Source organism: Rattus norvegicus, chromosome 10 (assembly GCF_021556685.1).
Source record: "Rattus norvegicus strain SHRSP/BbbUtx chromosome 10, alternate assembly SHRSP_T2T, whole genome shotgun sequence".
Classification (NCBI taxonomy): domain Eukaryota; kingdom Metazoa; phylum Chordata; class Mammalia; order Rodentia; family Muridae; genus Rattus; species Rattus norvegicus.
Window position 1 is genome coordinate 23,627,577 of NC_141543.1, and position 21,946 is coordinate 23,649,522.

The following is a 21,946-nucleotide window of genomic DNA, read 5'->3' on the forward strand; positions in this document are numbered from 1 at the left end:
CAACTTGAGCGGTTTTGTTCAGCCGTTGGAACCAAGCACCAGGTGTCTTGGCTTCATCAGAGAATCCTACACCATTTCCCTCCTTGAGGAAAAATGCTTTCTCTGTGGCTGCTGCTGCTCCACCTGCACGGGAGTCGCCCTGCTCCTCCAGACTGTGAGTCTCCCTTATGGTGACTGACAGGAAGAGCTCAAAGTTCTTCACTCTGGCCCAATCCTGGAGGCCCCTCAGGAGAACTCCAGGCCCAGGCTCCCAGAACAGATAGCAGGGAAAGCCGGGGTCCCAGGTCAACCGAGGGCTTGAGATAGACAAGGGTGACCCCCACTACTTAAAATACATAAATAAATTAAATATAACATATACCATATTATTTGACTTTCCATCACATATAATTCAGTGTTGCCTTTTTCTTTTACTGTACTTACAAGGTTGAGCAAGCTTCTCTTTGTGATTCCAGAACATTCTTCAGCACTCCAAAGTACAGCCTCGCACACCCATCATCAACTTAGTGGGAAGGAGAACACGTCACTCCCCTGTCCCTGTGCTGGCATTTCCTCTTCCCTTTGTGAGAAAGAAATGGCCTTCCTTTATCCTCCGGGGAGAACTGGGTGGGGAAGACACAGAAGACAGCTGCCAATTAGGTCCCTGCCCTTGGGCCTTGACATTCAAACAGAAGAACAAAAGGCCCTAAGAGGCCATCATTCTTAAGAGCCAAGGAAACTGCTCATCCTGAGCGGCTGGCAGGGGACACCTCCTTCAGCTGGCTGGGACTGCCACAAGGCTAGGTTTTCCCTTACAGCTGGAAAAGCAAAAAGCCTGGGGTAGGACCTTTCAGCCCCACAGAACGGTAGCTATAATGTGCATAGTGAAAAGTGCCGTTTAGACATATAAAAATAGCTTAGTCAGGATCCCCACGACACCCAAGGCTGCACCTAATAACCAGAAGCCAGTGACACCACTCACTTCAGATAACCAGACACAGTCCTAGAGCCCATGACGTCCATTGGAGAGTGTATATAAGCAAAGACTAAGAGCGGTGCTGTGCTCTGCACATCTGGAGAGGCTCCACCTTGATCTGCACTATGGCTGAAAAGTCTCTCCCAGGATCCTGACCCTTGAATAGGAGACTTCTGTCAGAGACCAGACCTGACCTTCAGCTAAGGTACGACACACAGGAGAGTAGCCATAGTTAGGAGTTTAGAGTATGAACCTTGAGTGATGGCCCTCAGCATAGTAAAATAGAACATTCGTTATACTGCATGTATAATAATCATTGCTTGTGAGTTGCCTGTTCTTTCTGGTCTTATAAACCTGGGAGAGGTGGCAGATCTGAGGCCCCTGTCACATCTCATGGTTGGACGTGCTCCTGTAGCACTATGGTATGATACAGGAGAAGGAAGGGCCAGATGCCAACACAATATTCCTGGACTTCCAGACTCCAGAGCCAAGGCCCAGTTGGACTTCTATTCCTTTAGAAGTAACTCAGACTCAGGTATTTCTGTGAGATACCTGACCGAGGCATCCTCTATTATAGCCGTTCTCAACCTGTGCATCGTAACTCCTTTGGCAAACCTCTGTCTCCAAAAATATTTGCATTACCATTCATAACAGTGGCAAGATTGCAGTTATGAAGTAGCAACGAAATAATTTTATGGTTGGGGAGTCACCGCAAGGTGAGGAACTGTATTAAAGGGGCGCAGCATTAGGAAGGTTGAGAACCACTGCTCTGTTACTCAGGTTTCTGAGGCTGCGATAAACACCATGACTAAAACCAACCTGGAAAGAGTGTGTTTGCTTCACACTTCTATATCACTATCATACCATACCAGGTGACGACGTCAAGGAAGGAACTCAAGTCTTTTAATTAATATCTTCAATAAATGGGCAAGCTTCAAGCTGTGGACACAATCATGATCATTCCAGGGAAACCAGGATGATTGCCTGTGTTCTGTGACATCAAACCCATGTGACTGAGTCAGGGAGACTCCAGAATGGAGGGCTAAGTCAATGGTGCCAGAGAGTTTAGCAGGCACTGGCTTGACTTTTCTTCCCAGGAAAAGCTGCTCTCCACAACGCTAGCTCAGCCTGTGCCGTTCTCTATGACGGCATCGAAAAGCTAACTTCCTTTCTCTCCTCCTCATTCTTTCGTTCCACACTGACTACATCCCTTCTACCGTTTGGGCAGAATGCTAAGTAGTGGGCATCCAAAGAAAATGAAGATATTTCTTTATTCTCAGAGAGGCTGGGTTAGAGGAGAAGCCAACACCAGAAACCAACCTGGTCCAGTTTCGTGACAGGCTTCCAGAAAGATGGTCAGGTACAACCCCCACGATCCCAAGGGGGTTGTCCCATCATGCAGGTTTGGATAAGCTTGGTCCATGGGAACTGGCAGTATTTGGAGGTGTGGCCTTGTTGGAGGAAGCGTGTCACTGTGTAGGTGGGCTTTGAGAGCTCCTCCTATGCTAGGCTCAACCCAGTGGCTGGCTGCCTTCAGATCCAGATGTAGAGCTCTTAGCTTCTCCCGCACCATGTCTGCCTGCATGATGTCATGCTTCCCCCATGATGACGATGGACTAAAGCTCTAAAACTCTAACCTAGCCCCATTTATATGTTTGCCTTTATAAGAGTTAGATTGGTCATGGTGTCTCTTCACAGCAATGGCACCCTAACTAAAACACCCGGCATCACTTACAGAGAAACCTAAAGTGCCCTAACTGCCCTATAATAAGGAATTGGGGGGATGTAATGGGAAGATATTGGTGAGTGTGGTAACCAGCGTGTGGAGGAGAACACTGCATTCGTAATTAGAGAAAAGAACTTCATTAACCCTCCATATACATGCATATACATGCACACACAGCACAACACATGCGTACAACACACACAGATACAATACACACAAACACATGTGCTCACATACACACCTGCTCTTACAACCTAAGCAGAAATCCTAGACCACTCTGTAGGTTCAGGTCTGGCGGACATGTTACATACCACCCGCATTGTGTTTTAATGTAGTTTTTTTTTTCAGAAGATAAATGATCTCTTGGCTGTTGTGTTTTATAAAACAGGAAAGGAAGCCAGGGGTGCTTCGATAGAGGCACAGTATGGTGTGGGGGAAGGAGGAGTTTCTGCAGGCCCATGCTGAGACATCCCTTCTCCCTGAGGTAGGTACCAGCCACAGATACCAGACAACAGATATTGATACATTGATATAAATATATAGAGATATATGCCTATTAGATTAAAAATATCATGTCCATGGCTATTGAAGATGAAGAAAACACAGAGAAACAAAAAAAAGCGTAAAGTTTTGGCAGTGCAAAGAAAATGATCATCAGAGCACACAGCCAGCAGCATGGGAGGAAAATCTTTAGCAGTCACACAGCAAGCAAGGACCTAATCCAGAATTTATAAAGAACTGCAGAATAATCACCAAGGAGAAAAGGTTTGTTTCACTTCACAGTTCACAGCTTATAGTCCATCTCTGAGGGAAGCGGGCAGGAGCTTAAGGCAGGAAGCAAGAGGCAGGAAGTGAAGCAGAGGTCATGGGCAAGTGCTACTTACTGGCCTGCCCGCCATGACTCGCTCAGCCTGCTTTCTGGTGGGCTAATGAGTCTAAATAGACAGTTCTAAAAAAGGGAGGACAAATGGACAGTAACTGTTTTTAAAGGTGTTCAACGTCCTTAGTCATCAGGGAAATGCAAATCAAAACTGCTTTGAGATTCCTCCTCATGCCAGTCAGGACTGTCACCATCTAATGGTAAATGCTGGTGCGGGGAGGGGAGAGAGTAACCCTTACTCACGGGAATGCAGATTAACACAGCCATTGTGGAAATCAGTTTGGGGGTTTTTCTTTTTCTTTTTTTTTTTTGTTGTTGTTGTTGTTGTTCTTTTTTTCGGAGCTGGGGACCGAACCCAGGGCCTTGCGCTTCCTAGGTAAGCACTCTACCACTGAGCTAAATCCCCAGCCCCAGTTTGGGGGTTTTTCAAAGAAATACTAGAGTATGACCCGGTTAGTACACTCCTGGGCATGTACCCAGAGAACTCCCACGACCCATCCCACAGATGTACAACCATGTTTATTGCTGCTCCATTTATGATGGCAAGAAAATGTCCATCAACAGATGAATGGATAACAAAAAACATATGTCTATAAAATGGAATACTATTCAGCCCCAAAGGAAAATGAAATCGTGGCATTTTCAGGAAAGCAGATGGACTTACATATACTAGTAAGCAAAATGCATCTCAGAAAGAAAAATGCATTTACTCCCCCCATATGCACATCCTGGCCTACGGTGCATCCGTGCATCTGTGTAACTGACTGTAAGGGTGGGTAATATTATAACATTAAGAAAGGAGACCAAGGAAGGAAGGGAAGAACTGTTTTTTCTTTTCCTTTTTTTAAAAAATGTATTATTTGGGGGTGAGAAGTTCTACCCCACCTTGGATCATTTAGTTCCTAAGTAAAAGGCACAACGCCTTTATAATTATAATAAGCCTTAAAGCATGAAAGTTGGGCAGATATGAACCCTCTAAGATATTTTCTCTACTTCCCATCAGTAACCCCGAGATATCACTTGCCATGTTCTGCCTGGGCTGTTCCTATTCCCACAGGTCAGCCCTCATGGCCACGAGGTCATGATCCATCTACTCATGGCAACTTCTTCCTTCCTCCTCTACCTCCTCGTGGTCCTGGCCGCAAACCCCAAACCTAGGATCAAAAGCCCACCTACCCCAGCTACAGACTGTAGCATCTTTACTAACCAATCATAGATAATGTGTGTGTGTTGGGTGGGGGGACGATTTTACAACAAAAACTGATAGACGTTGTGATGGTTTGTATATGCTTGGATGCTTGGCTCAGAGAGTGGCACTGTTGGGAGGTGTGGCCCTGTTGGAGTAGGTGTGGCCCTGTTGGAATAGGTGTGTCACTGCGAGTGTGGGCTTTAAGACCCTCACCCTAGCTGCCTGGAAGTCAGTATTCTGCCAGCTGCCTTCTGATGAAGAAGTAGAACTCTTAGTTCCTTTTGCACCATGCCTGCCTGGATGCTGCCATGTTCCTGCCTTGATAATACTGGACTGAACCTCTGAAGCTGTAAGCCAGCCCCAATTAAATGGTTTCCTTATAAGAGTTGCCTTAGTCATGGTCTCTGTTCAAAACAGTAAAACCCTAACTAAGCAGACCTGAGGGTCTGCTTACCTTGAAGCAACCATATCTTGGGGTACAGAATTTAGCATTTGAATAAAAGCAGAATCAGACCAACCCACTACAGAAAAGCTCATAAAAATATAATGAAAAAAGGCAATGCAAACTCTCAAGAGAAGGATGGCAATTCTAACTGTATAAAGGTCCATTGAGATGTAGTTTGGGACTGCGTGAGGATTTCAGTGGCTCCCTTAATCCGAGTAATGTTTTTATTTGTGAATTCATCACAATAAAGTAATTTTATCTTTTTGAACAATCAGTAAATCACGAGCACAGAAGAATTTGATGTTAAATGCTTAGAAAACAACTTCAATAAAATCATAGCAGAAAATGTCCCAAGTCTGGGGAAGGATGGGCATGCAGGTATAGGAGAAATTGAGAATATGAAACAAACAAGAGCAGAAAAGAACCTCCCCACATCACAGTATAGTTAAAACACTGAGAACATATGCTGAAAGCTTCGAGAGGAAAACAACTTGCAGATAAAGGCGGACCCATTAGGACAACAGCCGATTTCTCAACAAAAAATTTCTTTTTTTTTTTCTTTTTTTTTTTTTGGTTCTTTTTTTCGGAGCTGGGGACTGAACCCAGGGCCTTGTGCTTTCAACAAAAAATTTCTAAGCTGGAAGGCCATGGAATGATGTGTTCAAGTTCCAAAAGACAAAAAAAAAAAAAAAAAAAAAAAAAGTGCTGACCCAGAATATTATACTGAGCAAAACTATCTGTTGTAAAAAAAAAAAAAGTGTTTGTTTCTACAATGAAGATGTGTTAAAGGAATCTCTGATTGTCAAGCCAGTACCGAAGAAGGTAAATACATTCATGAGGCTATAGGGAAGACTTGTTAAGACAGTGGGTAAGTGAGGGACGGCTCGGCAGTTAGGAATACTTGTTGCTAATGCTGAGAGAACTTGGGTTCAATCATATGTTAGCTCACCACCACCTGTAACTCCAGTTCTAGGGGATCCGACACCTTCTTCTGACCTCCACAGGCACACGCAGACACGGATGTGATGCATATACTCAGGCATGCACATATTCAAGTAAGTCACTCAGCCAGGCAGAGTGACGCACACCTTTAACCCCAGTACTTGGGAGGCAGAGGCAGGTGGATCTGTGAGTTCCAGGCCAGCCTGATCTACAGAACAAGTTTCATGACAGCCACGGATGCATGGAGAAACCCTGTCTTGAAAACCAAAATAAATAAGTTGATAGATAAATAAATGAACTAGTAATCGAGCAAAAGAGGAATAAAAACCAGGAATATGGAAACACCAAAACAAATCTTGGGTTGAAGGTTTTTTGTGGGTGGATTGATGGCCCCCTCTCCTCTCTGGAAGCCCTGCCTGGCCACAGGAGGTGGCCATTTCAGTCTCTATATCCCCTTCTGGTAGGAATCTAAGTCAGGGTCACAACCATAGACTCCCCATATCCTTTTCCAACCCAGGCCTCTAGCTAGTCACCACAGATGCCCCATTTCCATTCTCACCCCCAGCCCTCTCTCACACCCCTTCTCCCCACATCTGATCACCATCCCCATTCCTCTCCTCACCTCACCTCCTTCCCAGGTCCCTCTCTCCATCCACCTCAGATGACTATTTAGTTTCCCCTTCTGAGTAAGATTTTCCCATCCTCCCTTGGGACCTCCTTATTACCCAGTTTCTTTGGATTTGTGGGTTGTAGCATGATCATCCTGCATGCTATGGCTAGCATCAACTTATAAGTGAGTGCAGGGATAAAGATGGAGAAGAAACTGAGGGAACAGCCATCCAATGACTGCCGCAACTTGGGACCCATCCCATGGGAGAGAGCCAACTCCTGACATTATTAATGATGCTCTGCTAGGCTTGCACACAGGAACCTAGCATAGCTGTCTCCTGAAAGGCTTCATCCAGCAATGGATGGAGTCAGATGCGGAGACCCATGGCCAAGCATCAGGTGAAGCCTGGGGAGTCCTGTGGAAGAGTCTGAGATAGAAATGAGCAAGTCAGAGGGGTCAAGGACACCACAGGAAGATACACAGAATCAACCAACCTGGGACTATGGCGACTCACAGAGCCTAGGCCACCAACCAGTGAGCATGCAGGATTTGGACCTAGATCCCCTACATATTTCTAGCCAATGTGTTGCAGTTTGTTGCAGTTTCCTCTCCAACCCGATCGGCCAGTACAAAGAAAACACAACTCAATTAATATGAAAACAATCTAGCGTCTAGATTGGGCAGATCCAACCTACACTGTCCTATTCCTAGCTCCCAAATCCCTCATCCCTTGCACCTTTTATTTGCCAGGTCTCCAGCTTCTCCTCCCACGACAACTCTCTCCTCGCTTCTTTCCTTTCCCTCTCCCGACTCCTCCCCCTCATGACTCCTCCCCCTCATGACTCCTCCCCTCTCCTGACTCCTCCCCTCTCTCTCCCGACTCCTCCCTCTGCCCAAATCTTGAGCTCTTGCCTTTATTTTATAAATTCAGAGAGAACTCCAAGGCAAACCACAACACCAATGTGTAGCTTGGTCTTCATGTGAGTCCCTAACAAGTGGACTGGGCCTGTCTCAGTCTGTTTCTTGCCATTGGATCCCCTCCCCCTTACTTGGACTGCCTTGGTGGATGAGGATGTGTCAGGTCTTACTGGGACTAGATGTCCCAGGGTAAGGTAGTAGCCAAGTGGGGCTCCCCTTCTTTGAGGAGAAGTGAACAGGCAATGGTAGACGGGTGGGACTGGGGGAGGGGAGGGCTGCGATCAGGATGTAATGTGAATTTAAAAAAAATTAACACTACAAAATCAAGAAAGTAATAGGAATTAATACACGCCTTTCCAAAATAACCGTACATATTAATGAGTCTCCATTTCAAAGACACACACCAGGACCTTGTTTAACCAGCCCTTGGGTTGGAGAGATGGCTCAGCTGTTAGAGTGCCTGCCTTATAAGCACAAGGTCCTGAGTTCTAATCCCAGAACCCTCCTTAAGAAAGGTGATGGCAGGGGCTGGGGATTTAGCTCAGTGGTAGAGCGCTTACCTAGGAAGCCCAAGGCCCTGGGTTCGGTCCCCAGCTCCGAAAAAAAGAACCAAAAAAAAAAAAAAGAAAGAAAGAAAGAAAGAAAGAAAGGTGATGGCAGAGGCTTGTCATCAGACTTGGGGAGACAGAGACAGGCTGGTCTTTTAGGCTCACAGTGCCAGCCAGCCCACCTACCTGACAAGTTCCAGGCCAGTGAGGGACTGCATCTTGAAAAGTAAAGCAAAACAGAAGGTGGATGGTACCCAATCTCCCTGCCCCCTGCTCCTCAAAACACATACGAGAGAGGAGGGGGAGGGAGAGGAAGAGATCTTAACATCGGATGACAATTCAATCTTGAGGTAAAATGATGGGAAAGGGGTATTCCAGTCAAAGGGAAGTATAAAGCAAGCAAGCATTGCTGCTCTAATATCTGACAAAACGGGCCGCAAACAAAACGTAAAAGAGAGCCGGTCAGTAAGGGAAGAACCCACCCAGAGGACATTACAGCTCTAAATGGGAGCGTTGAGCCACAGGGCTCCCAATTTCATAAACAAGCCCAGCTGGATGTAAAAGCACAGATCAACCCGGACAGAGTGCTGTCCACCCACACCCCTCACCACCCCGAAGAGTTCCAACGCCAGACCCTGAAGTCAGAGACTAGAAGTAATATGGCCACGCCACTGCCCTATCTCTCATCCTGTCTCTTTGGTGATAATTCTTCTTCCCCCAGAACAACGTGGCAGCACCCAGCAAAGGGCTACCTCTGCGTTCTCTGTCTCTGAACCCAGCCACAAAGAGAAACTAACGCACCCAATGAGGACCTAGATTGTTAGGCTCAGCTCTATCAAGGACCTATCACAAACAGATGCTTAGCCCCTCCCACATGCCCTTGACACTCATCCCTCCCCTGTATGTGGGTTGGAGAGGGACACTTGGAAGTTCCCACAATCTGGGAGGGCTTCTCACCAACAGGCCTGGACTTGAGAGCTGGTTAGTTCATGCCCACCTCAGGTCCTCTCAGGCCTAGGTCCTTTGCACCTGCCCCTGACAGGCAGTCTCCAGGGCATGCTTTCTGCACATCCCCCAGGGTAGGGTGGGGCTGAGCAGAGCTGCTCACACTGCCAATGCTCCCTATACAGAAGTCCTGCCTCTCAACCCACCCCCCTGCCTAACACTTTCTGTATTCATACATGCTCATTCTAGAGCCCTCTTGGGAAGCCAAACTACAGGGAAGGGGAGAGCATAGCCGCTCTCTAGGAAGTCTCAGGTCGTGATGGTAGGAGAACGGACAGACAGAGAGCAGGGAGGGTGTGAACGGTGGGATGTGGGGAATGGCATCTACGGTCCGGTGGAGCTGACACCGGGACATGACTCCAAAACTGGCTGGGGTAGCCAGGCTTTTCCCTCCATCACATCACACTTACTCAGCTCTGTAGGACGGACTGCCGTATTCCCAGGACAAGGAAGAAGCGAGCGAGAGACAGTGGACAGTAGAGATCCCAGAGGAGCTGGGATCTGAGTGCATTCTGTGCCCAGTTTCCAAGCCTGTCTGGAGGAGAAGTGGAAGGAGTGGCTGTGGTTCCACACCAGGTTTATGCCACAGTGGGATTGGGCTTTACACATGGGTGTGAGAGAGCTCTGTTGGGGGCTCTGGACACTGCCCTCCCTAAATCAGAGCCTGTCTGGACAAGGCTGCCTTACCACAAGAGGCTGCCAGGACTTCCTTTCCGCATGTCTGCAGCCCTGCGACCATTGATCCTGCAGTCACCAACTAAATCCTGTACACAGGAAAGAATAGTCCCTTCTCTTCACTGTCAGGGACCATTCAGCCTGGTCTACAATGGACTGTGAGCAAGAAATAGAACGACATAGCTGCAAACCGGAAACTCTAGGAAGAAAGTAAATGATGAACTAAGTGCTGGAAGGAGAGTCCATTTTGAAGGCTGGTCAGGGAGGAACTTTCTGGGGTCTCAGAGAGACATGGTCTGGCAAAGTTTAGTTCAGCATAAGCAACAGTGGCAGGCTTCTGGGACTGCCAGACTACCCAACAGCTCTGGGTCTGGTGATAAAACCTATCACCAGTGACCTCGGAAGTCACCTCTTCCAGGAAGGCTCTCGTCACCTGCCAAGCCTGGGTCAACAGCTTCCTCTGTGCTCCCAAGGGCTGCGTGTTCAGCAATAGTGGCATGCTATTAAAGCTCTCTCTGTCTTCTGGGGCTCTCTCTCCTTCGTGCCTGGCACAGGGCTGCAGCAGAGTTCCCATCCTGAGTGTGTAAGTCTTCTGTAGCTGTGATAAGACACCCCAACGCAGGCAGCTTAAGGGAGAAAGGGCTTGTTTTGACTCGCAGTTTCAGAGCCGCAGAGTCCACGGTGGTGGGAAAGGCATGACGACAGTTGTCAGGGGAAATGGCAGCAGGAGCTTGAAACTAGCTGATCCCATTTTTGCCCACGTACAAGAAACAGAAGGAGAAGAGGAAGTGGTGGCAAGCTCAAAATATAAATCATCAAATATATAAATATAAAATAGAAATTCTCAAAGACATTTCCCCCAACCACCCCCTCCCACCCCCACCTTCCACCCCCCCACCCCCCCATCCCCGTGACATATTTCCTCCTACAAGGTTCCACCTCTTAAAGCCTCCAGAACCTCCCCAAACAGCGCCACCACTGGAGACCAAGTGTTCAAACACATTAGCCTATAAAGAGACATTCCTCATCCAAACCACACCAGGGAAGGCTCCCTCTTCACACTAGGGAAGGGCCCTCTTCACTGAGGTTATGCACTCTGAGACAGGCTCCCAGAGAAGCTAAGTCAACTGGGGCGGTTCTTAAACACCTCTGAACTGGAACCCAGGAAGGAGAGCCCATCTCTGATCCAACAGCAAGTCCTGAAACCACCAGAAATGGGCCACGTTGGACCATGACCGCTGAAACAGGAGCACAAGAGAAGAGTGGGTATTATTTGCCAGGAAAGAAGCTGAAGCAAGAGATAAAGACAAAATCCCCTCCATAGATCCTGAAGGCTAGCATCTTCCCATGCCCACATTCCGTAACTACTAGCCAAAAGACTCCAGATACTTATACCCAGGAAATATTAAGAACTCAGAGCATCAGATCAAACAGAAGGCGGATCCTCCTCTCCTTGAGTCCTACAAGACTGTGTTCATTTGGAGATTAACGACCCACAGTAAACCAGGCCAAACCGATGCGGAAGGGCCCAGAGGCTGGAGGGGAAGACAGTAGGACTGTCCCAAACTTATACCTGTACTCTGCCCGCAGATGCAGGGCCCCTCTTGCCTCTGGGGAGTTGCCCTAACACGTGAAGTGGATCCCTTGCCATGACCTGGCCGGGACTGTGGTGTGAGTTGCAGAAGGCAGCCCTCGTTTACCTGGAAGCTCGGGGTCACTAGTCAAAGCGGATGCTTTGAATTTAGACCCAAGTTTATGAGCCGTGGCTGCCGCCGGCAGAGACAGGGCGCAGTCCTTTGCAGACCAGTGGCCGAGGGAGGAAGGCGTGCTTTTAACGGAGTTGCCTGTTTCTCCCAAATATTACGCTAGGCGAGGAACTTGGAGTAGAATGAAAGGCAAGGGTCTAATTTTAGACAGTACCTATGAATGAAACTTGACCCGAGCCTTGGGAGGAAATGCCTTCCACGGGCCCATGCCAGGGCCAGCGTGTGCGATTTTCTACTAAATCAGGCAGCTTCAACAAACAGGTCACCGTGGAGACTCGGCTTGTCTTTTTCCTGTGCTAAACCAATGTCACTTCTAAACATACCGCCCTCTCTCAGCTCTCCTATTTTACAAAAACTCCTAGTCACCGGCCCCTCGCGTTCCGGCTAGTTAACCATCGGTTCCTCTTTCCTCCGCCCTGCCCTTCCTGCCCAAGAGCTCAAGACGTTAGGTCAAGCAAGCCTGAGTGCCACACCACCAGAACCAAGCAGCAACTCCCACTGGGGTCAAGAGACAGCTTGATCTAAACACTGGACCCCAAGAAGAAAGGTCCACAGCCTGCCCCATCCACAGCTTGCCTCCAAAGTGTCCAGTACACAACCTGGTAAGGATTCTAACTCAGTCAAAACCATTCCTTAAGGCAACATAGTTGCCTCTTGGTTTGTTCCTTCCAAGCCTAAGTTGAGTGAAGCAGAAGGCACCTTCTGTTCCAAAATATCCACCCTCTTTACTTTCTCTGTTGTTGTTTTTTTTTTTAAATGTGATTTGGCAAACTTCCCCCCGAGAGCAAATAATTATAATTAATTTTATTATTCAGGTACTAAACCATGACACAGCAGAATGAACAGGCCAGCACCCTCATACCAAAGTGTCCTCCATATGTCTGGGATATTCGGTGACTCTCTCATCTCCTTTTAGCCTCTATTTGCACATCTGTAAAATGGGACAGTAACTTCCCAGGGCAGTGGTGATCAGTGGGGTAGTGTAAGTCCTGGATCTGTGCCAAGGGCATCTTTGAGCATCCAAGCTGAGTATGAGTCAAGTTTTCTGTCCCCGGTAGGGTAGGTGTGATGGTTGGGTAACGTTAGGTACAAAATTGGAGGGGCCATTGACCCCCAAATAGATGGTCAGCCACCCTCTGGGGTACTTGTGGATGAAATTAGCATTATATAAGTGGCTGTGAGCAAAGACAGTTTCCTCCCTATAGAAGTGGACTTCCTCCAACCAGGCAAGACCAGAAGGACAAACCTCCTGCAAGCAGGTGTGAACTCAGCAGCAGACAGCCCTCCACCTGGACTGCAGCACCAGCTCTCTCCTGGGTCTCCAGCTCCACTGTACCCTATAGATTTTGGGTTTGCCAGCCCCCACAGTCACACGAGAAACTTCCTTCACCCTCTGTTGCTTGAGTTTCATTGAAGAATGCTGTGGTTTCTTTGCGGGCTTGCAGCTGTTGCAGAATGCATTAATTACTTTCCCTGCTGGGGTAACAAATACCTGGCAAAGAACACAAAAGGATTGGTTGTGACTCCACTATGAGAGCACAGTCCCTCATGATGGGGAGCACAGTCTGTCTGGCAGGGAGCACAGTCCCTCATGGCAGGGAGCACAGTCCATCATGGCGGGGAGCACAGTCCGTCATGGCGGGGAGCACAGTCCCTCATGGTGGGGAGCACAGTCCGTCATGGTAGGGAGCACAGTCCGTCATGGCGGGGAGCACAGTCTGTCATGGCGGGGAGCACAGTCTGTCATGGCACGGAGCACAGTCCCTCATGGCAGGGAGCACAGTCCCTCATGACGGGGAGCACAGTCCCTCATGGCAGGGAGCACAGTCCCTCATGGCGGGGAGCACAGTCCCTCATGGCAGGGAGCACAGTCCCTCATGGCGGGGAGCACAGTCCCTCATGGCGGGGAGCACAGTCTCTCATGGCGGGGAGCACAGGTCCTTATGGTGGGGAGCACAGTTCCTCACGGCAGAGAAGTAATAGCGCAGAGAGTCAGTCACATCGCATCTACAGTCAGGAAGCAGAAAAGATATATGCTTACACTCAGCTCACTTCTCCTTAAAGTGGTCCAGGACCCCAAACTATGGAATGATGTCATCCACATTTAGCATGGATCTTTGGATTTCAATTAGCCAGACCTAGAAACTCTCATAGATAAGTCTAGAAGTTTAGCTTAGATAATTCCAGATCTTGCTAAGCTGGCAATCAATGTTAGCCATGACAAGCCTACGTTTTGTCTACTTGAAGCCCAAACATATGATTTTTAGCCATAACTTCCACTCCCGTCCACGTAGGCTCATCGCCAATGCAGAACACAAAATACAACCAGTCCAGCTTCAAAACTCCCTATTGCCTTTACTTTCATACTTTAAATTAAATGCCAGCAAGATGGCTCAGTGAGTACAAGCAGATGCTATGCAACCGTGGGGACTTGAGTTCAAGTCCCTAGCACTCCCATTAAGAGTCAAACATGGCTATGCATGTCTCTAACTCTAGCATTGGAAGTACAAGGACAGGCAGGTCCCAGGAGCTTGCTAGACAGCTACTGTAATAGTGAGCCTCGTTTCAGTGGGAAACCTGTCTCAAGGTGAAAAGGCAGACAGCAATAGAAAGAGATATCTGACATCTTTCCCTGGTGTCCACATTCACACATACAAACACATGCACATGCATGCATGTGTGTAGGCAACACACACACACATACACACACACATACACTAAACTTAATGATGTTTTATAAAGGGCTCAGTGGGTGGGTAAGGGCACTTGCTACTAACGCTGGTTACCTAAGTTCAACCCTGGGACACACACACACACACACACACACACACACACACACACACAATGTAAACTTTTAAAGTGCAATTGTAGAGTCTTTTCCAAGACTCAGGCATTCTCTTAGCTGGGAGCCCTTTTAACATTAAAAAATAAAATAAAATGCAGCGGCTCAGGTGATAGCTTGGCTGGTGAAGCACTGCTGTGTAGGCTCCAAGGCAGGATATTTGGATCCATAACCTCCGTGTAAAAAGCAGGCGCTGCAGCATCCACCCATAATCCATGTACTGAGGAAATCAGAAGGATCCCTGAGATCCCATCTAGAGAGCATCCCCAAATCAGCGATTCTGGATTCCATGAGAGGATCTCCCCAGCAGTGATTCCGGTTCCATGAGAGAGCCTGTCTTCAAACAGAAGATAGAGAGTGACGGAGGAAGACTCTTGACATCAACCTCCAGCCTCCGGCACAAACAGGCACACATGCTGTGTCAGCTAGTTTTATGTCTACTTGGCACAAGCTATAGTCATCTGAGAGGACCTAACCTCAATTAAGAAATGCCTCCATAAGATCTGGCTGTAGGTATTTGGTGTAGGAGGTGGGCAGGTGGCCCTGGGTTCTGTAAGAAGATAAGCTGAGCAAGTCACTAAGAGCAAGACAGTAAGCAGCATCCCTCCATCCCTCAGCTCCTGCCTCTGGGTTCCTGCCCAGTTGAAGCCTACCTGCCTTCAGGATATATTAGCCAAATAAACCCTTTCCTCTCCAACTTCTGTTTTTGTCACAATGTTTCATTTTAGCAATAGTAACTATAACTAAGACGCGTGCAAACACATAAAGACACCCTAAAAGTATCATATTTCTTAGATACAATGGTTCACAGTAAACATTCCCATTCCAAAAAGGAGGATCAGGGCACAGCAAGGAAAAAAAATCAGACCAAAGCAAGACTGAAACCCAGCAGGGCAAACAATAAATTCCGCAACTCCATATCCGGCATCTTGGACTCAGAATGAGATCATCTGGGCTCCAAAGCTATCACTTATAACACATAGCCTTTCTGTTGGGCCAGTTCATTCCATTCTTGCAGCTTTCCTTGGTGGACATCCTAAGGCCCTGGAATCTCCAGCATCCTAGGGCCTCCTTTGCAAGTTAAGCTTCACTTTCACAGCGTCATACAGTAGCATCTCAGGAACTCCTTTTAAAGAATCTGACCCTTCCTCACAGTGCTTGGCCTCAGTAGCCTTCCGGAACTTTGGCACAAGCCTCCACAACCCCCTCCATCTTGCGTTTTTATATTCACAAAACTATCAGGTCGTGGATGGCACCGCCAAGTTCTGCAGCCAGCTCGAGACGTAGCCTGGTGCCTGGGACCACAGCTGCACTGACCTCTCTGCGCTTTCCAGAGTGCTCCTGGAGACACACTTCCCTGGGAGGTTTGCTCTTAGTCAGTCTTTGTTTGGTTGGTTGATTGGTTTGGTTTTTGGTTTTTAATTTTTGGGTTTTGGGTTGGGGGTTTTGGGTTGATTTGGGTTTGTTTATTTGTTTTGCACTAACATTCTAGGTTTAAGCCTTCTCCTTTCAAAAGAATTTGCCCTTTCAGAGACTCGTGATAGGTAGACTTTTCCTTCTTTCTTTTTTTTAAAGATTTATTTATTTTATGTATGTAAGTATACCATAGCTGTCTTCAGACGCACTAGAAAAAGGGCATCGGATCCCATTACAGATGGTTATGAGCCACCATGTGGTTGCTGGGGTTTAAACTCAGGACCACTGGGAGAGCAGCCAGTGCTGAGCCATCTCTCCAGCTGTGGGCTTTTCTTCAGGGTACCCTTCCTATTGTCTGAATGCAGAGCATGAAGTTTGTCTACAATGGTGCTCATCTCTTTAGTGATTATGGATGCTTCCTCAGGATCAGCCTTGCCGGTACGTTTAAACTTCCTCCTTTCCCCACCAAACAGCACATGTTCTTTCCTCTTACTGGATACCTAGATAGAAGTAGGCCCAGGCAACTGCGGCATCACCCGAATGCTATCCTGTCTTGGCTTGTCCTTTTCCCTACCGTTTTGTCTATTGATTTTTTAATTCAGTCTTGTTCAAGTTCTCTGGACACATGCACACCACCGCCAGACTCTTCGCCTGATTATAACACAAATAAATGGCGTCTCTGCCAGGTCTTGATAGATTCCCTGCTCCCCTTCTTTTATCTCATGAGCCAGGCCTTTCCTACCCACATTCCTGTTGGTATTCTGTGCAAGAAATCATGGAGTTGGCCTGGCCACGCTTCCTTGAGAGGCAAGCCTCATGGATTTTTCAGGTTCCTGAGACACCAAGGCACTCCCTCAGGCACTGGAGCAGTCAGACTGCCTTGTGATTCTCTCTGTGGTCCCTGGAAGTTGATAAAGGATATAGAAGCTTGCGCCGTACAATTAGTCTTAGACATTAATATTATATACCCTGTATATCTTGCAAGTACCAGTGTATCCTGGCAACTATCATAGTATTGATCCTGGCAATACCTGGCAAAAACCCTGTTTTTGGTAAGGGTATAAAAAGTCAAATTGCTTAGAATACACTTGTCACAGCCCCAGTCTTGCTGTGACCCCCACCTCTGACCTGTGCCTAGTCAAGATTCATTTCTCTCCAGTGATGTCAGGTAAACTTGGCCTGGTAAGTAGCACTAACACTTATAATTCTGGTCTTCCAAATCTGCACCAAAATGGCCCACTAAGTCCGGTGTACAGCATTTTGAGGCTTTTTCTGTTTAAATGTTGCAAGCTCTTCCACAGTAATTACTCTCATAAATCCTTATATCTGGGTTTGCACGCTTCTGTATTCCTTGCTTTCCTCCTAGCTACAACAAAGTACCTGGCAGAGAAACTTGAGGAGGGGTTTCTTTTGGGCCACAATGTGTCATGGAGAAGGACTCATAGTAGCAAGAGCATAAGGCAGCTGGTGACACTGAATCTACTGTCAAGAAGCAGAGGTGACTGCTGGGCTTAGATGGCTTTCTTCTTTCTAGTACAGGATCCCAACCCCATGGAATGGAGACACCTATACCAACCATGAAGATCCCTTTCAGACATGCCCAGAGGCTTGTCTCCTCAGCCTTGTAAAGTGAACCATATTAAGCAATACAGAAAGTAGTCGTCTTACCCAGCTGAGAGGTACCTTTTAACCAATATGTAGCAATCAACTTAGTACCACCTTCCTTCCCAAAGCCCCACCTTTCTTCCCACAAGAGCCTGGTCCAATAAAACCATATGGTCACAAGGGCTTTCTTTGGATAAACTAAAATCTTTGAAGTCAACTCCACATATCAAAACGGTTTCAGCAAAACCTTTCAAAACCCCAATTGGGTAAGCCCTAAGTAAATATTTAGCCGATAGACTCAGCATTCCAGGAGTGGAACAGGGCAGGGCCAGGACCTTCTCATTCTATGGACCAGCTCTGCCAGCATCCTTAAGGCTCACACCGCTTTCCTCCTGAGTCTGGTAGCACATGGCACCATATGGCTTCAGGTGCATCTCTCAGCCAAATATGATAGTATCGAGAGGAAACAGAATACTCACTATTCCTGTGACTCCCTCCCAGGAGAAAAGAAACTTCCCAAAGTTTCCGCCTTGTATGACACTTATATCTCATTGGCCAAAGGTAGGTCACAAGACCCACTCCTAAACCAGTCACTAGTAAGAGGGGTTAAATCATCTTAGTTGACTTAGACCAAGTACTTTGGGTGGAATGGATGCTTGAATTAATGTAGACAAGCAATTTCATTGTCTTCTGCCTTGGGACAATTTCTGCTCGAAGAGTCTCTTCATGCTACATATCTGTTTAATACATGTGAGCTTCTCAGGACTGTATAATTGAAGAGGCGAGCTCAAGCAGGTATTGAAAATTGCTTTGAATTATGTTCTGCTGTATTATGTCGCATGGGATTTAAGAGAGCAGCAAGTATCCTCCTACCAGTACATCTCTCTCTTCTTACATAGCTTTCAGTTCACACTTCATACAATGTGGATAAGAAAGTAAGTAACAACAATGTGAGCAGACAGTGCACACATGTTCCGTGACTGCCCTGGGAGCTCTGGAAAGTGCTTATTGTTACCTCTTACCAGTCAGGGAAGCCTCTAGACCGATTAATAGAACACTCAAAGACTAGCAAAAACTTTTCTCCTAGAACAAGTGTTTCCCTCTAGGATGTAGCAGTTCAGCTCTGCCATCGGCTATTCCCATCATTCCTAGTGTGTGCAGTTTTGTTTGGAAGCTTGTTGCCTCTTCACTGTAAGTTGCAGCTAGAACTGTGATGCTCGAAGCAGGAAATAAAGGAAAGAATGCTTTTTGCATGAACCTCCAATCGGACCTTCTGGTCAGAATCTGCTTATGTGTCAGCTCCTGATCAAACCACTGTCTTAGAGCAAATATGTTACATGCTGGGACAGCTGCATCAACAGGTGGGTGAGCAGGCTGTGTTTGGCGTGGAGCACAGGTATTTGATGGGCAGAAGGTGGAAGCAGGGTTCTGTGGTGGTTTGCCCTGAAGTTACTGTATTTTGATGCTAATTCCACTGCCCCAAGGACAGCTGAAGTCAAGGACTCAGAACTCAGGTGACTTCACCAGAACCACCTCTCTGATGAATTTGTAAAGTACAGGTGAGGGGCAGGTACAGGATAGAAGAAGGCCTGTCATTGGAGAAGGAAGGATGGGCGGGAGAGAGTTTGAAGGAAGAGGAGGAGACTAGAGGAAGGAGGAGAGACAGGACAGAGACGGAGAGAGGGGAGAAGCCATGGCAGGTGATGTTAAGATTCTGTTCTGTGTATTTACAGGTTGTTATCAATGTTCCTAAGGGGTGGATGATACCGGGCTTTGTATGTTTAAGTGGGCAATTATATCTTACCAACTGGGTCAAAGATTATTGTGTTGTGTGTTCTTTTAAGTGAGGGTTTGAGTGTAAGAAAGTGTGCAGCTGGGATGTGTTTCCGCCAAGATATCTAGCAGATACCTTGGGCACTGAGGTGTAGACCCACTGGGGTAAAAGACCAACTCTACTTTTTTATTTTTATATTTTTACAACAACAGGGTTCAAGTCAAAGCCTAGGGGTTCCAGATCAAGAACCGTTCCCCAGTGCCGTGGTAACAGGTAAGGTTGTAGCCCCCGGACTCATTTCATGTGGATTCCTGCATCTTGCGACAGAACTTGGACTGAGTACGGATGAGACTCCCCACTTGGTGACCAGCTGGCCCTCTTACAGATGCAGCTGATCAGAGTGGGACTTCCAGATTGTAGCTGAGGCTACTCAGATGTCTCTCGGCCTCATTCGTCATGTGACCATTAACACCCAGCTGTTAAAAGGAATGCCCCCCCCTCCCGTTTGCACTGAGCCATTTTTTACGACATCCAGCGAACAGGAGAAAACTGCTACAAGGGCCATTTATAGACTTAATCTTAGGGCCTCTGATGAAATAAATGTTTAATGCATTTTCCAGGTGTGGGCTGCTGGAAGCTGTGTGCATAAACCTAGCATTGACAAAGGCCTGGCGTACGAGGGTCAGAGTCACAAGCAAGAACATGAACAGTTCTGGATAGGGAAGCATGGATGTTTGCCTGCTGCAGGATCCAAAGCTCAAGCCTCTTCTCCTCGGGCTGCTCCCACACTCCTCACTCTGCTCACCAACACCTTGGAACAAAAGAACTAATTCTCCTCCATCTTTGTTTCTTTTTCAGTGGCTAAGATCTGGTACAAAATAGGCACTCAGAAAGCCCACATGTGAATAGATAAATGACTGAATGATAATGAATGAATGAATGAATGAATGAGTAAAAGAATGAATGAAGTGAACAGGTATCTCTCCTTTCATAGGGGAGAAGCCTCTGAATCCCACACTCCTATCAGGTCTTATACAAATGAAAGGACAACTGAAACATTGCCAGAATCTTCCATTTCACATAGAAAATGAGGCAATAAGACACCCGAGACTGCCTGCTGAATGGAGCTGCCCACAGGGAGGCTGATGCCCCGTAGCAGGATTACTCCTGGGAAAGCAAACTGGGCTAGATATAAAAACCACGAGATGGCAAGGTGTTTTCAAGCCATGTGTCTCACGTTAGTACATCTTGGTACCGAGCTACAGGTGACACCTGGGACGGCTGATAAAGGGATGGCACAGGTAGAGGGGATTCCAGCTGTGGACGCCCAAGTCCCATGCCTTGGCCAACTGGAAGATTGTGATGCTAGTTTAGGGCACAAGTTGTAGTCTGTTCTTTGCCACTGTGGGAAACCTCATGGCTCAAGATTTGCCAAAGGAAAAAAGGGAGGGGGAGGGAAAGGGAAAAGAAGGGGCAGAAAAGCGACTCATTTCTCCCATGCCTTTCTGCCCAGGATCTGTGCTTCCTCTGGTGTTATACCGTTTCACACAGATGCTTCTGGATGAGATGAGAGAGTAATGTCACACAAATCCATTTTGGTCACGCTCTTGAAAGAAGAGGGAGATCATTGTGAGGAAAGCCTGTAGTTCAGCATACAAACAAGTCTTTCTGAAGTTGCAGTAGGATATGGAATTTACCAAGGTGTGGTCACAGATGAAGCCCTTGATGCAAGGTTTGAGAAAACAGTGGTAAGAAAATGGAATCTCCCTGTTTTGGTACTCACTGTAAAGCTTTGCTGATCTCAGACACCACCCTCAAACCAGCATGCCCTGAGGCTCCTTTATGCTTTAGGAAGCACAGCAGGTTGCAGACTGACACCTTTGAAGAAAGGAAGCCAATGTACCTTGCAGTCTCTGCTTATTTGCAAGGTATAGCTTGTAATACCCTCAGTGAATGGTTGAAACCACAGACAGTGCCAGCCCCTCAGTACACAACTGTTTTCCTATTCACAACCTGATATAATAATAATAATAATAATAATAATAATAATAAGAAGAAGAAGAAGAAGAAGAAGAAGTAACGAGGTGAAACTATTGTAATATTATTCTACAATAAAGGTTTTTAAGATTTATTTATTTATTTTATGTGCATGTGTATTCTTGCATATATGTATGTGCTCACCATGTGCATGCAGTCCTGAAGGACTCCAGAAGGGGGCGCTGGATTGATGAGTTACAGATGGTTGTGAGCAGCTGTGTGGGTGCTGCGAACTGAGTCCAGGTCCTAGAGTAGCCGGCGCTCCTAACCTCTGAGGCAGCTTGTTTGCTCCAAAGGTAATTAACCTGGGGAATTGTTTACAACTGGAACTTTCCTTTTACTATTTCCCCGCCCTAGTTGGTCATGGGTAGCTGAAATGAAGGGCTTTGGGTGAAAAGCAAGGTGTGCCTCTCTGTGTACATTAAAAGGGGGACAGAGGAAAGATGGGTGGGGGTGACAAAAGCTGAGAGGTACAGGCTACGTGGGGACGTCATGGGGAAAAAATATTTAACTTTATTTAAAAAGAGACCACAGCTTCACCAGAAAGCAAAGAAATGCAAAATAAAACAAGATGTCAGTTGCCTGCTGCCAGATAAACAGAACTTTAGAGTTA